This window comes from Podarcis bocagei, assembly GCF_964188305.1.
Source record: "Podarcis bocagei genome assembly, chromosome: 14".
In the NCBI taxonomy this organism is placed as follows: domain Eukaryota; kingdom Metazoa; phylum Chordata; class Lepidosauria; order Squamata; family Lacertidae; genus Podarcis; species Podarcis bocagei.
The window spans coordinates 26,502,457-26,515,667 of record NC_138139.1 but is presented as its reverse complement, the minus strand read 5'-3'; the positions used below and the strand labels follow the sequence as shown (position 1 = coordinate 26,515,667).

The following is a 13,211-nucleotide window of genomic DNA, read 5'->3' as shown; positions in this document are numbered from 1 at the left end:
CTAAGCAGGCTGGCCTGTATGGGAGAAAGTGTCCCCCCAGATAACCCGACTCCAAGCTACATTGTGTTTTTAAATATATTTTTTTCTGATTTTTGGATTTAAATGCAAGTCATTAAATGAAAATGTGTTTCCAGTGCTTTGAACGCTGACCTAACTGTATATTTTTTTGAAGTCAGGGTGTTAAACTGGTTGTAAATTTTAGTGGAAAGAAAGCTAGGTCAACAGGCAGCGGTTTGGAAAATCTCAGAGTTGCCCATTTCTCTCCCTGGAGGCCTGTTAATATCTGAAATACCCAAGAAATGCAAGAACTTGAGCTGCTCTGACACCAGCCCTTTCTCAACCTGGTGCCCTCCAGATGTTTTGGATTTTAACTCCCAGACATCCGGAGCACACCAAGTTGGCAAATATTGCGTTAAACAAATCAAGGAAGCTCTTTTTCAACCCAGTTGGGTTTCAGAAAATTCAGCTTTCTTGTCCTTAATTGCCACCATTCCTGATGTAGAGAAACATGAAGCACTTATTTAAAAAAATGAAGGTGGTAGGTGATAAGGAGTTCAACTCTGTATGCTTCTAGACCAGCGGTTCTCAACCTGTGGGTCCCCAGATGCTGTTGGACTACAACTCCCATCATCCCTGAGCTCTGGCCTTGCTAGCTAGGGGTGATGGGAGTTGTAGTTCAACAACAGCTGGGGACCCAGAGGTTGTGAAAGGCTGTTCTAGACTGTTGCCATGGGGGGGGGGATAGGAGTCAATCACATGCCAGCAAATTCAGGTTGTGCAGTTGATGGGGGACTCTTATGGAACAAGCCAACTTCCCCCCAAAACTGGATTTCTTGCAGGAAGGAAAGTGACAAGCAAGTGTGGGATAACAATTGCTTTGACACAGCGAAGCGTCTGTAACATACATTTAAAACAACATCATGCCACTTTAAGTAGTCATGTTGTTGTTATTGTTGTTTAGTCGTTTAGTCGTGTCCGACTCTTCGTGACCCCCTGGACCAGAGCACGCCAGGCACTCCTGTCTTCCACTGCCTCCCGCAGTTTGGTCAAACTCATGCTGGTAGCTTCGAGAACACTATCCAACCATCTCGTCCTCTGTCGTCCCCTTCTCCTTCTGCCCTCCATCTTTCCCAACATCAGGGCCTTTCCCAGGGAGTCTTCTCTTCTCATGAGGTTGCCAAAGTATTGGAGCCTCAGCTTCACGATCTGACCTTCCAGTAGTAGTAGTCATGGCTTCCTCCAAAGAATGCAGAGAACTGTACTTTTTAAAGGGTGCTGTCAACTGTTAGGGGACCCCTGTTTCCCTCACAGAACAGCATTTCCCAGAGTTCCCTGTGAAGAGGGGTTGATTTTTAAGCCACTATGAGATTTGTAGCTCTGTGAGGGGATTTAGGGGGCTGCCTAACAACCCTCAGCACTTACAGGGAAGGAGCTCAGGGGCTTTGTGGGCACCAAGAGAAGACCTCAAGGGCTTCATTGTGCCCACGGGCACTGTGTTGATAATTCCTATGCTCTCTGGTTTATAGTGGTTGTTTCTTATAAACAAAACAAAAAAGATCCTGGTTCATGGCCTAAAAACGTAACAGAGTCTGTCCGTCAATACATCTGAAGGCTAGCAAAACCAGTGCCAAAAGATGATTGTAATACTTTTCCTGAATTACTTCCAACAAGAGAGGGAAAGATATCAATAGATAAGCTCTTTCAGAGTGTTCAGTTTTGTCTGCTGAGTGTGAATTTGCAAGAGAAAGAGGCTTTGGGGAAATAGTTCATTGTTTTCCAGTGAAAAGAGCTGGAAAAATAAAGCTTTAAAGTAAATCAATCTGTTTGCAGCTGCATTGGCTCAGCAGAATTCTCTGTTTAAAAAAAAATAAAAATCAAAGTATTAACAAGCAGCCCCCATATGTACCAGAAATGCCAGCCCAACACGAGTAACTGCCTGGAGGCACATCTTCATGCATTGAATACAGATGCTTGCAAGGGGCACCTACACATGAACAACTGTTTCCACATAGGTGCTCTGTGCAGTTGGGACCACAGGTGTCCACTGGGTGGGGCTGGCACAGAACCTGACACTGGGGCAGGAGGTGGAGGTGGAGGTGCAGCCTTGCTCCAGCTGCCCCATGGATTTGCCCAGGCATGGAGAACATTTCTGAACAGAGCTACACCTGCACTCTAAAACAGTAGACCGCAGCATCAGGTGTGCTTCTTTCCGCTCTGATCCTAAGCACTGAAGGGAGAGCATTGCAAGCTTATTCTGGGTTAGAGGAGTCCTTGCAAGTACACACTCACCTGTGCTAACGCTTTGGAGACACCTGACTTTCAGTGAGTTGCCTACAGAACAATATGCCTCCAAATACCAGTTGTTTGGAGAGAGCTGCTGCACCCAAGTTCTGCTTGCAGACTTCCCATGGGTATCTGGTTGGCCGTTGTGATAACAGGATGCTGTAACTAGGGATGCAGGTGGCACTGTGGTCTAAACCACTGAGCTTCTTGGGCTTGCCGATCAGAAGGTGGTTCGAATCCCCGTCACGGGGTGAGCTCCTGTTGCTCTGTCCCAGCTCCTGCCAGCCTAGCAATTTGAAAGCATGCCAGTGCAAGTAGATAAATAGGTACCACTGCAGCGGGAAGGTAAATGGCATTTCCGTGTGCTTTGGCTTCCGTCACAGTGTTCCGTTGCACCAGAAGCAGTTTAGTCATGCTGGCCACATGACCTGGAAAGCTGTCTGTGGACAAACGCTGGCTCCCTTGGCCTGAAAGCAAGATGAGCACCGCAACGCCATAGTCGCCGTTGACTGGACTTAACCGTCCAAGGGTCCTTTACCTAACAGGATGCTGGACTAGGTGGGCCATTGGCCTGATCCAGCAGATCTCACTATATGTCATTATATTCCAACTCAGTTCTGTTTTATAGAGCACCAGCAGAGGTTTTATAGAGGTTGCAGGGAGTCAAAGGCCCATTACTATTTTTGCAGGAGGGTCCTTGTCTCCAGCATCCTGAAGCTGCCTGACAGCAGCTTGAGAGGGGAACCTTTTAGCCACTGAGAAGACATCTTCTCACCCTCTGTGTTGATTGGAGCCACTCACCGCGAAAGGAGGTGCGTCAGCAACTGAGGATTGGCTCCAAGGGTCATTCTGGAGAAAGAGTGTGGGACGATCTCTGAGGAGGCATTGCTCCATATATTCCAAAAGCTAAGCATTCAGGAACACTGAAAACACAAGGTGCTTCAGTTTCAAGGGAATGGTGCACAAGTTTTATTATGTACAAAGGAACTTGAAGGAAAACACAACAGAAGTCATTCTGGAAGAAGATCCTGCAGCACTGAAAATCATTTGCCCATGTAAAAATGCATTGCAACAATCAGTGCAAATCAATGCAAATCTCCAAATAGATGAAGTGAAAAGGCAACACATGGAGATTAGCACTGATTGTTGCATACATTGTTATTGTTATTAAATCTTAGAAGGGGGCATGGCTGTGAGGGGGCCTAGTAGGGATCATGCATATCTAAATTTTCCAGCACCCTACAAAGCGCCAGTCCTTACTAACCTGAGTTGTGGTGAACAAGGTGCAGTGTAAACTCAAACCCCCATTTTAAAGGTGTGCGAGCTTATCCATTTGTAAAACATGGGTTTGGAGCTTTCTCATTTGTACTCAGGTTTCTTGCCTTGAGACAAGTTGCCCACATTTTCTCACTGGATTCCCAGCAGTGAAATGTGTCTTTATGAGGAGGGCAGGCTTTCGCTGTCAAAAAACCAGATTTCCAATAGGCAAAATAGTTTGCTTGGATTTATGATTTCCTGGCTGGCACAACTCAGCTCCACCCCCCTTCCTTGCTAAGCCACCTGTTTCAAGCCTGGCTTTAACTGCAGAGAGCTGGGAATCTGCACTTGACGTCTGAGTGATTCACCCAACATTTAAAAAAAAACAACTGGTATTGAGCAGGCATGAGATTCTACAAAAAGACTGATGCAAGGAAGGAAGAGAAATCACAGCAGGCTCTGAAAAGGAAGTTACACCACCCTGAGCTCCTTGCCAGAAAAACAATTCAGATAACAAATGAATGAAGCTGAGTTACTTAGAAGATTGAATCAAGTACTTTCCAAGGTAGCCTTGACCCAGTCTGCTAGTGTGTCAATTTGCTGCCCCTGTTTCATTACATTTGGGCTGTTAGAAAGTTATTAAAGTCATGATTTATTTTGTATAACTTATATACCACTTAATATCATAAAATTTGATTTTTTTAAAAAAAAGAATAATTTCTGTTTTATTCTGTTTTTATTAGCATTTGTTTGCTGCCTTGAGTCTCCTTGTAGAAATTATAGAATTTTCAAAATTAAATAAAATACCCTGTGTTCCAGAAATCAACTCGATGGCTGTGGTCATGAAGCCTGTCTTTCAGACATTCACCTTGAATGAAAACAACCCTGGGGTATCTTACCCTGGGGTATGCCCAGGCTGTCACACGTCTGCAGAAACAACAGCGAATGGAAAACTATGGTGAGAAATACAGGAAAACAACTATTTGATGGTGATATCATATAACCTCTGTGCACATTTTGCAAAGACAAATTTATTTACGTTTTTAAAAACGACCACACCACCGTTTAATATAATAAATTTCTCTTAAGTGGCTTGCGTAAATGCAATAAAAGCACAATGATATCATTTGATGCAGCTTCCTAAAAGCTAGATAAAAATACAGCAAAACAGTATAGCACAGATAAAACTGGGTGTCCAAAAGGAAGTGTTAACTATTAAGAGTCAAAATCCAAGAAAGATGAACAAACACATAGGGTCCTTTCCAAGGCAGTGGTAATCTTAAAAAGCAGAGACATCACCTTGCCAACAAAGATCCGTATAGTAAAAGCTATGGTTTTCCCAGTAGTGATGTATGGAAGTGAGAGCTGGACCATAAAGAAGGCTGATCGCCGAAGAATTGATGCTTTTGAATTATGGTGTTGGAGGAGACTCTTGAGAGTCCCATCGACTGCAAGATCAAACCTATCCATTCTGAAAGAAATCAGCCCTGAGTGCTCACTGGAAGGACAGATCCTGAAGCTGAGGCTCCAATACTTTGGCCACCTCATGAGAAGAGAAGACTCCCTGGAAAAGACCCTGATGTTGGGAAAGATGGAGGACAGAAGGAGAAGGGAACGGCAGAGGATGAGATGGTTGGACAGTGTTCTCGAAGCTATCAGCATGAGTTTGACCAAGCTGCAGGAGGCAGTGGAAGACAGGAGTGCCTGGCATGCTCTGGTCCATGGGGTCACGAAGAGCTGGACACGACTAAACGACTAAACAACAACAACAATTTTAAAGAGGTATTTCAAGGTCATTACTCCACCACTGAGATGGTTTCCTTTGCATTGTCCCCAAGTGACAATCCGCTGGTTGTGGAACGGCCATCTCTGCAGGAGATCTTTAAATCTGGCTTGGTTTCTGTACTGGGGAAGGTGGTCTGCCAATCAGGACGTTTGCTCAAGATAAACTTCATCTGGAAGGGAACCCAGTTTTCCAAGGAAGAACTCGGTGCACTTGACAACAACAGAAGCAGAAGGAACTAGATGAATGTAAATAGAGAGAGTCAGACCAAAAGAGAGGGATTCTCCTGGGAGCTTAACATAGGCAGCTTCTTTTGTATGTAAAAGATGTTTCAAAACAAGCAGGACCAAGTAAGCAAGTGAAACCAGCATTAATATTTGTTGACATTATTATTTTTCAGCAGGGTCAGTGCTGAGCAAATGGAACATCTTACTAGGAAGTCTCAGTGGCTGTCAAAGAGGGCTTTCCCAACAGCCAAAGTTAACAACCCGTTTAAGGGGGTCACTAAATTATGGGTGGTTAGCTGTCCAAACAGACATCCCTAATCCCTAATGACTGGCTATGTTGGCTAGGGCTGATGGGAGTTAGAATCCAAAACATCTGTAGGACATCTGATTGGTTTCTCTTGCAAATAAGCTGTCATTAGCGGACATGGTGGTATGTTGTTTGTTTTGCATTTGGAATAAAAAGTTTAAGATAAGAGAGATGCCTCCCTTTGAAGAGCGAAAAGAGGATACAACATTCTGGTTTCCATCCCCTGCCTCCACCAAACCTCACATCCATTGATATGTTTCCCAGCTGGGCTATATGCATCGGGCAGATGTCAGCTCCCAGACACACAACAATCTGAAAACACAATTCCCACCCCCGTGCCTCCAGGATTTCAAGATGATAAAGGGTCTGGAAGCCAAGCGTGATGAGGAGCAGTTGAGCAAGTTGGGTATGTTCAGGCTGGATAAGATGAGAGGAGATAGGATAGTCATCTTCAAATATCTAATGGGCTGTTCCATGGAAGATGCAGCAAACTTGTTTTCTTCTGCTCCAGAGGGTAGGACCTGAACCAATGGATTTAAATGTCAAGAAAAGAGATTCTGACTAAACCTTAGGAAGAACTTTCTGATGGTAAGAGACAGTGGAACAGATTCCCTCGGAAGGTGTGGACTCTCCTTCCTTGGAGGTTTTTAAGCAGAGGTTGGATAGTCATCTACCATGAATGCTTTAGGTGAGATTTTTGCATTTCAGAGTGTTGGACTAGATGACCCTATGGGTCCCTTCCAACTCTACAGATTCTATCTGTGGGTAACATCTGGGTGACAATACCAAACGGCAGTCTCATCCTGCCTCCCTGATTCCAGATCTCTTTAGCTATACCTCCGTGTCTATGAGCCAAAGGGGGCTTAGATATGAAACATTTTGAAAACTCTGAAATCAGGAATGCAAAGAGATCTCTGCAAAAAAAAAAAAAAAAGCAAAAAGGGCTTTGATCTGACACTGAGCACAATTAATTTCCCTCTTCCATCTTCCCCCAAGTTCAGAGCAATTTAAAAGGCATTATTTTTTTTCAATGTCTGTAAAATGGGCCCCATTTGTCTGAGCTTTGGGGAACTTGACAGGTTTGAAGTGCTGTGAGAAAAATGCATGCAAATTTCATGCCATTCAGATTGAAAATACTGAAGTGTGCCTTCCATTAAATCTAATGGAAAGTTCATTAGAGGTTACCCCTTATATAAATGCCTCTCAAAATGGACACCCTTTGTCCAATCTCTCTGACGTTTGGCAGATATGATGCCCCGAGGGAGTAGTGCAATCTCTGCAAGTATCATGCCAATCACTTTTTAAACTCTGAAGTTTTAGGTAGGAGAAAATAGACCCAGCTATAGGTCTATTTGCATCTTTCTTTGACTAGATCCTGTGTTCTCATGAACATCAAACAACTCTTCATACAGGTACCTGTAAGTGCTATGCAGGACTTTATACACCTGCAGGACAACAGCTCCAGAATTAACTCTGGGGCTAGTTTTCCTTTCATTCACTGCATGGGAGGAGAGAGGCCAAGAGGCAGATATGAATCAAGCTGATGAAGAGTCACAGGTGTCTCTCCCTCCTGCTGTGAAAAGTTCCCCTTCCCAATTGTTTCCCAGAACCAGAAGAGGCATGAAAAGAGTGGAAGAGAGGTTGGCTTCATGCAGGTGTAGTCTCCGATTGCTTGGGGAAAACCCTGGAGAGGCAGGAACTGTGGGGAGGTGGGGACTTTCAGACTCAGCAACTGATCCATGGGGCAAGGCTTACTGAGGATGAGCTGCTGTGCTCATTAGGCTAAACACTCCATCAAGTCTGTGCAAATTGTGTTTTTGCTAACGGTTAACTCCAGCTTGAAAGGTGTGGTTGCTGTTGGCTTGCTCCTGTCAGCGGCAGTGGTTCTAGGATGTGGCTGTAGCTCAGTGGCAGAGCGCCTGTTTCATATGCTAAAGGTCACAAGTTCGATCCCCAATGGTATCTCCAGAAATGGCTGGGAAAGAGACTGAGTCAGTATAGACAATATTGAGATATACGGGCCAATTGTCTGATTCAGTGTAAGGCAGCTTCCTGTTTTCCTACAGTGACTGACAGTGGCTCTCCATGATTTCAGGCAGGGGGTCTTCCCAGCCCTCCTTGCGGATGCCATTGGGGATTGAACCAGAGACCTTCTGCGCACACAGCAGATGCTCTGCCGCTGAGCTACAACCCTTCCCCGAACACAGCAGGACCTGGCTCTCCATGATGCTTAGGCGCCCACAGCCCCATCTCTGTATCCTGGCCAGAGAAGGAGGAGCCATCCTTTCTGACCATGGTGTGACTCACGCTGCCACCTCTTCCAAAGCAGAAAATCAGCCACAGGCTGGTTTTGGATCGGGTGTGTCAAAACCTGGGACCTTCTGGCACACGGCACTCCTCAAGTAATCAGATTTCATTTCGCTAATAATCTCTGCGCCCCTCACATGCAACAACAGCCTGGGCGCCTTCCATAGCCGAGCAAAGCAGCCTTAATTCAATTTTGCTCGGGAAGAAATGTTCTCTTTGCAGGGCCAAGAGCTCGTCATGCGCACTTCCGCATGACAGAACTGTTTATGTTCAGGTTGCAGCCCCATTGGCGCAACCTATTATTTCATGTGGACCAAAAAAGAGAGAGAGAAGAAGCAAGATGAATATACCAGCCAAATGGGTAGGAAACAAGCCTGTCACAGCTGGCTTCTGTGGCTCTGGCCTTAACATGGATTTAAAACACAGGAAGCCACAGGTGGAGCATTTCGGGATCTGGAGATGAAAAGTGTCCAGGACAGTTGCAGAACCTTTTCCAGTTTGAGGGCCACATTCCTTCCTTGACAGCCTTCTGAGGGCCACCCACTGGTGATGGGTGGGACCAGAGGCAAAATATGGGCAGTGTAACAAACACAAATTCTGCCTTTTTGTTGAAAGGTAACATTTTATCAAAACACAGCCATCCTTTTTGAAATCCACACTTCTTAACTTTTGCAATACACTCCTCCAGCCAAATAATGTGTACAGTGGTACCTCAGGTTACATACACTTCAGGTTACGTATGCTAGAGGTTACAGACTCAGCTAACCCAGAAATAGTGCTTCAGGTTAAGAACTTTGCTTCAGGATGAGAACAGAAATTGTGCTCCGGCAGCATGGTGGCAGCAGCAGCAGGAGGCCCCATTAGCTAAAGTGGTGCTTCAGGTTAAGAACAGTTTCAGGTTAAGAACAGACCTACGGAACGAATTAAGTACTTAACCCGAGGTACCACTGTATAAAAATGCATATGCCAGAGTGACGTGTGCCTAAAAATGAAAATAATAATAATAATAATGAAATAAGCATAAAAACATATTAGGGGAAAGTGCTTTGCAAAAATGTGTTTATCAGTAAAAAATGCATACCAATATATGGGTATTAAAGGAAAAAAATCACAATTCTGATAAACTTTCACAAAGACTTAAAAAGAAAACAACCACAAACGTATCTGGAAATGTGGATAACTGAACTTAAGAAGAGAATTGTGGGCCATATTCACACCAAACAGTGAATGCACATTCATCCCCAAAGAATCCTGGAAGCTATAGTTTGTAAGTGCTCTCTGATGGTGTTCCCCATGTGCCTTAAATGTGCTTTAAATGTCTGGTGTGGGTATGACCTGAGACAGAAACTGAAATTGACAGATCTGCCCATTCTTTAGTGGAATTCAAAATGTTTGAGACGCAGAGCCTGAGCAGAACACATCTGCCTTTGCTATTGCTTAGAGGCACTTTTTAGTTAGACAGTTGTATAAAATACATTTGTCTTCTTGTAATTTCCTGTGCATGGGCCAGTAAACAAACTGCTCTCCGGCAACAAGAGTCCACTGTAATGCAAAGGAGGCAAAAACAATCTCCCCCCGCCACCTTTTATGTTATTGCAGTAACCTTTAGTGATCTCATCTGTTTTTGTTCTTTTACTGTGCAAACATAAATTGAACCCAGTGCAATCAGAGGCCGGTTATTTATTTCAGTGACAACTTTGCAAACATTTCTCTCTCTTTCCCTTGGCCCCATCGCACAGCAGAGCTGGGAAGGCCCTAGACAGGGGTAGCCCTGAATCCTACAAGCCTTCCAAACTCCTGTTTTCAACCTTCTGCTCAAATTCAGATGCGTACCTGGAAAATCTGGGAGGGGGGTGTTAGGGGTAGTAACTCTGGTGGGGGACACGTCATGCTCTTTCTGGGGTCGTTTGTCTACCTTTGGTCTTCACCCAGCACTCGGCTCTCACCTGTGGCTCCTAGAAGCTGGTAAAACAACAACAAACAAACCTGTGGTCACGTAAAGCATCCTCAATAAACACACGAGACATAACCGGCTGTGTTCTTAGATAAATAAGGTATACTATCATTGTATCAAATGGAAAGGACAGTATTACATGGATGGACCTTATGCATGAACTGACTAGAGAATGATTTGATCCACTGGATCTTCTGCTTTGTTCATTTGTTGAACTTTATGAGCTATTTCTGTTGAAATTTGATACAATGAATAGTACAGTGGTACTTCGGGTTACATACGCTTCAGGTTACAGACGCTTCAGGTTACAGACTCTGCTAACCCAGAAATAGTACCTCAGGTTAAGAACTTTGCTTCAGGATGAGAACAGCAATCGTGCTCCGGCGGCGCGGCAGCAGCGGGAGGCCCCATTAGCTAAAGTGGTGCTTCAGGTTAAGAACAGTTTCAGGTTAAGAACGGACCTCTGGAACGAATTAAGTATGTAACCAGAGGTACCACTGTATACCTTATTTCTCTAAGAACACAGCTGGTTACGTCTTGTTTGTTTATCCTAGAAGCTGGCAGCATGCGACAGCGGCCACGCCCTGGGAATGGCTTCAACTGGCCAGCTAAATTAGGTGAGGGTAGCTGATGGGTCTCAAATCCTCAGTGAGTTAGGGACTTCCCATGCATGTGAAGACAAGCTCTGGCAGACTGAGTAGACAAGACCAATAGTGGGTCCAATGGTCAAGAAGGCAGTTTCGGCACTTGCTATAGATCGGGGGTTGTCCACCTGGTCCCTACCGCCCACTAGTGGGCGTTTCAGGATTCTAGGTGGGCGGTAGGGGGTTCTATGGCACAAGCTGAATCCTCCTTAAATCAAGCACCGGTGGGCGGTAAGGAAATTTACCATCAAGAAAGATGCATTAGTGGGTGGTAGGTATAAAAAGGTTGACTACCCCTGCTGTAGATGGAAGTGAGGGGCAAATGGGGCTTGTCAGCCTGGAAAGGTAGCCCATCTAGGAGAAGAAGAACTCTGGTTCTAAATCTCCACTGCCTTGTGGGATATCTTCAGGAGAAGAAAAGTCTAAGGAGTAAACCCTACACAAATCTGGAGTAGAGTCCCTAAGACGTTTGGCTGGTGCCTTGTTTGCCTCCTTCTGGCAACTCCTGCAGACAAGCTGGTGCTGAACATATTGCTCTGCTTTCCTTTGGACCACACCAGCAAGGCCGAGAGGGGGGTCATGTCCTCTGGGCAACCCAGGGCCTCCATATACACGGCTCGGGCTTTGGTGCTGCTAATACAGTGGTACCTCAGGTTACAGATGCTTCAGGTTACAGACTCCACTAACCCAGAAATAGTACCTCGGGTTAAGAACTTTGCTTCAGGATGAGAACAGAAATTGTGCTCCGGCAGCGCGGGGGCAGCAAGAGGCCCCATTAGCTAAAGTGGTGCTTCAGGTTAAGAACAGTTTCAGGTTAAGAACGGACCTCTGGAACAAATTAAGTTCTTAACCCAAGGTACCACTGTACAGTCGTTTGGCTTCACCCCCAGTAGCACACTCCATTGTCTCTCAAGACAGACGGATGCCAGCAACCTGGGGGAAAACAATGGCTAGTGGAAAGCCCACATTTGAATAGTATGCACTTTGTGTGCACTTTTGCAGAAAATACATGCTCAAAATGTAGAAAAGAAATGTTTTGATGCTTTCCAGTGCATTCATTCATAAAATATGCATTTTCTGTGCACAGAAAAGGTTGTACCCAATTCTAATCCTACTCAAAATAGACCTATTAAAATGAATGAACACAACTAACGTAGGCAGCTTTGGGAGTACTGGATTGCTGTGAAAAGTTGCCTGAATAAATTCCTTACCCATTCCTAGGAGTGATCCTGATGAAAATAATTTTTGCCAGTTCCATATAGTCTATCACCTTCATCTGCCATTCTTCCAGAGTGGGTAGACCGGCGGAAATGACTGGCAGAATCCGAGACCAGGGAGAAGAGTCGGCGGAGGAAGATTGGAAGAAATTTAAAGACTATTTACAGAAACATTGTAAAATTAATGAATGTTGGAATGATGTTGGAATGAATCTAGGTGATTTTAGCAAAAATGTATCAAAGATTTAAGGAAAATAGACTGTTAATTGGTGAAAAGAGGGAAAGTAAACTTATATTAAGATCAAGATAAATTTTCAGGATAAAAATTTTGAAGAGAGGGAAAGGATTTGCTGAAATGGATAATTGACTTAGAATACAAAAAAGGGAGGTGTGAGGAGGTCAGGGAAACAAGCAAATGAAAGATAAGTCATGAGAAGGCTCGATTTGGTTTTTTTTTTAAAATTGTTTCTATTTTTCTGTTTTTTTTATTGTGATGTGTTGTTTTGCTATTGTTTAATTTGGTGTTTTTCCTTTTGCCTTTTTGTAAACTTAAAACCTTAATAAATACTATTTAAAAAAAAGAAAAAGAAAATATTTTTTGCAAACATGTACAGGTGATAGAATATGCAGGAAAAGAGAAACAGAAGTCCTGGATGCTTAACTCTGAGCTATTCAAGAATAGAATAGAATAGAATAGAATAGAATAGAATAGAATAGAATAGAATAGAATAGAATAGAATAGAAACAAACAAACAAACAGAAAAGCTTTGCAGTTGAACAGAGAGATTTCTAAATAATGATCTCAGGGCCAGTTGCAAGGTTTAGCAAGCAGAGAGTAGGAAGGAATGAGATAGGTTTTAGGTTATGTTTTAGGTTTTAGGTTATGTTATGCCTTAATAGGTCATGTTATATTCTGGATTATGTTATGTTTTATAGATTATGTCTGAATAGGATGAGAGAGTCGGAGATACGTGCAAATGTATATGTGAACCCGGTCTTTGGGTGGGTGTTTGATTTGATTTGGGTGGGTGTTTGATTTTCGTTGTTGTGTATACTGTGTATATACGGACAATGACAATAAATTTATCTAATCTAATCTAATCTAATCTAATTTTTATAAAACATTTGACTGCAGGCTAAATCTCTGCCACGAATGCAAAATGTGGTGCAGACTTTTGGGGTGCATTTTCCATCTGTGGGTGGGGGGAAATGACCTGAATGAAAGAGGGTGT

At 43.9% G+C, this 13,211-nt stretch overlaps 1 long non-coding RNA gene across 1 annotated transcript in view; it reads left to right on the top strand.

The window, feature by feature from the left end:
* Positions 1 to 586: 586 nt before the first annotated feature.
* LOC308573938 overlaps positions 587 to 13,211 on the top strand; it is a 61,827-nt gene continuing 49,202 nt past the window's right edge. The window contains exon 1 of the long non-coding RNA XR_014002260.1: positions 587 to 700. This is a non-coding gene — a long non-coding RNA (uncharacterized lncRNA). The remainder of the gene's footprint in view (positions 701 to 13,211) is intronic.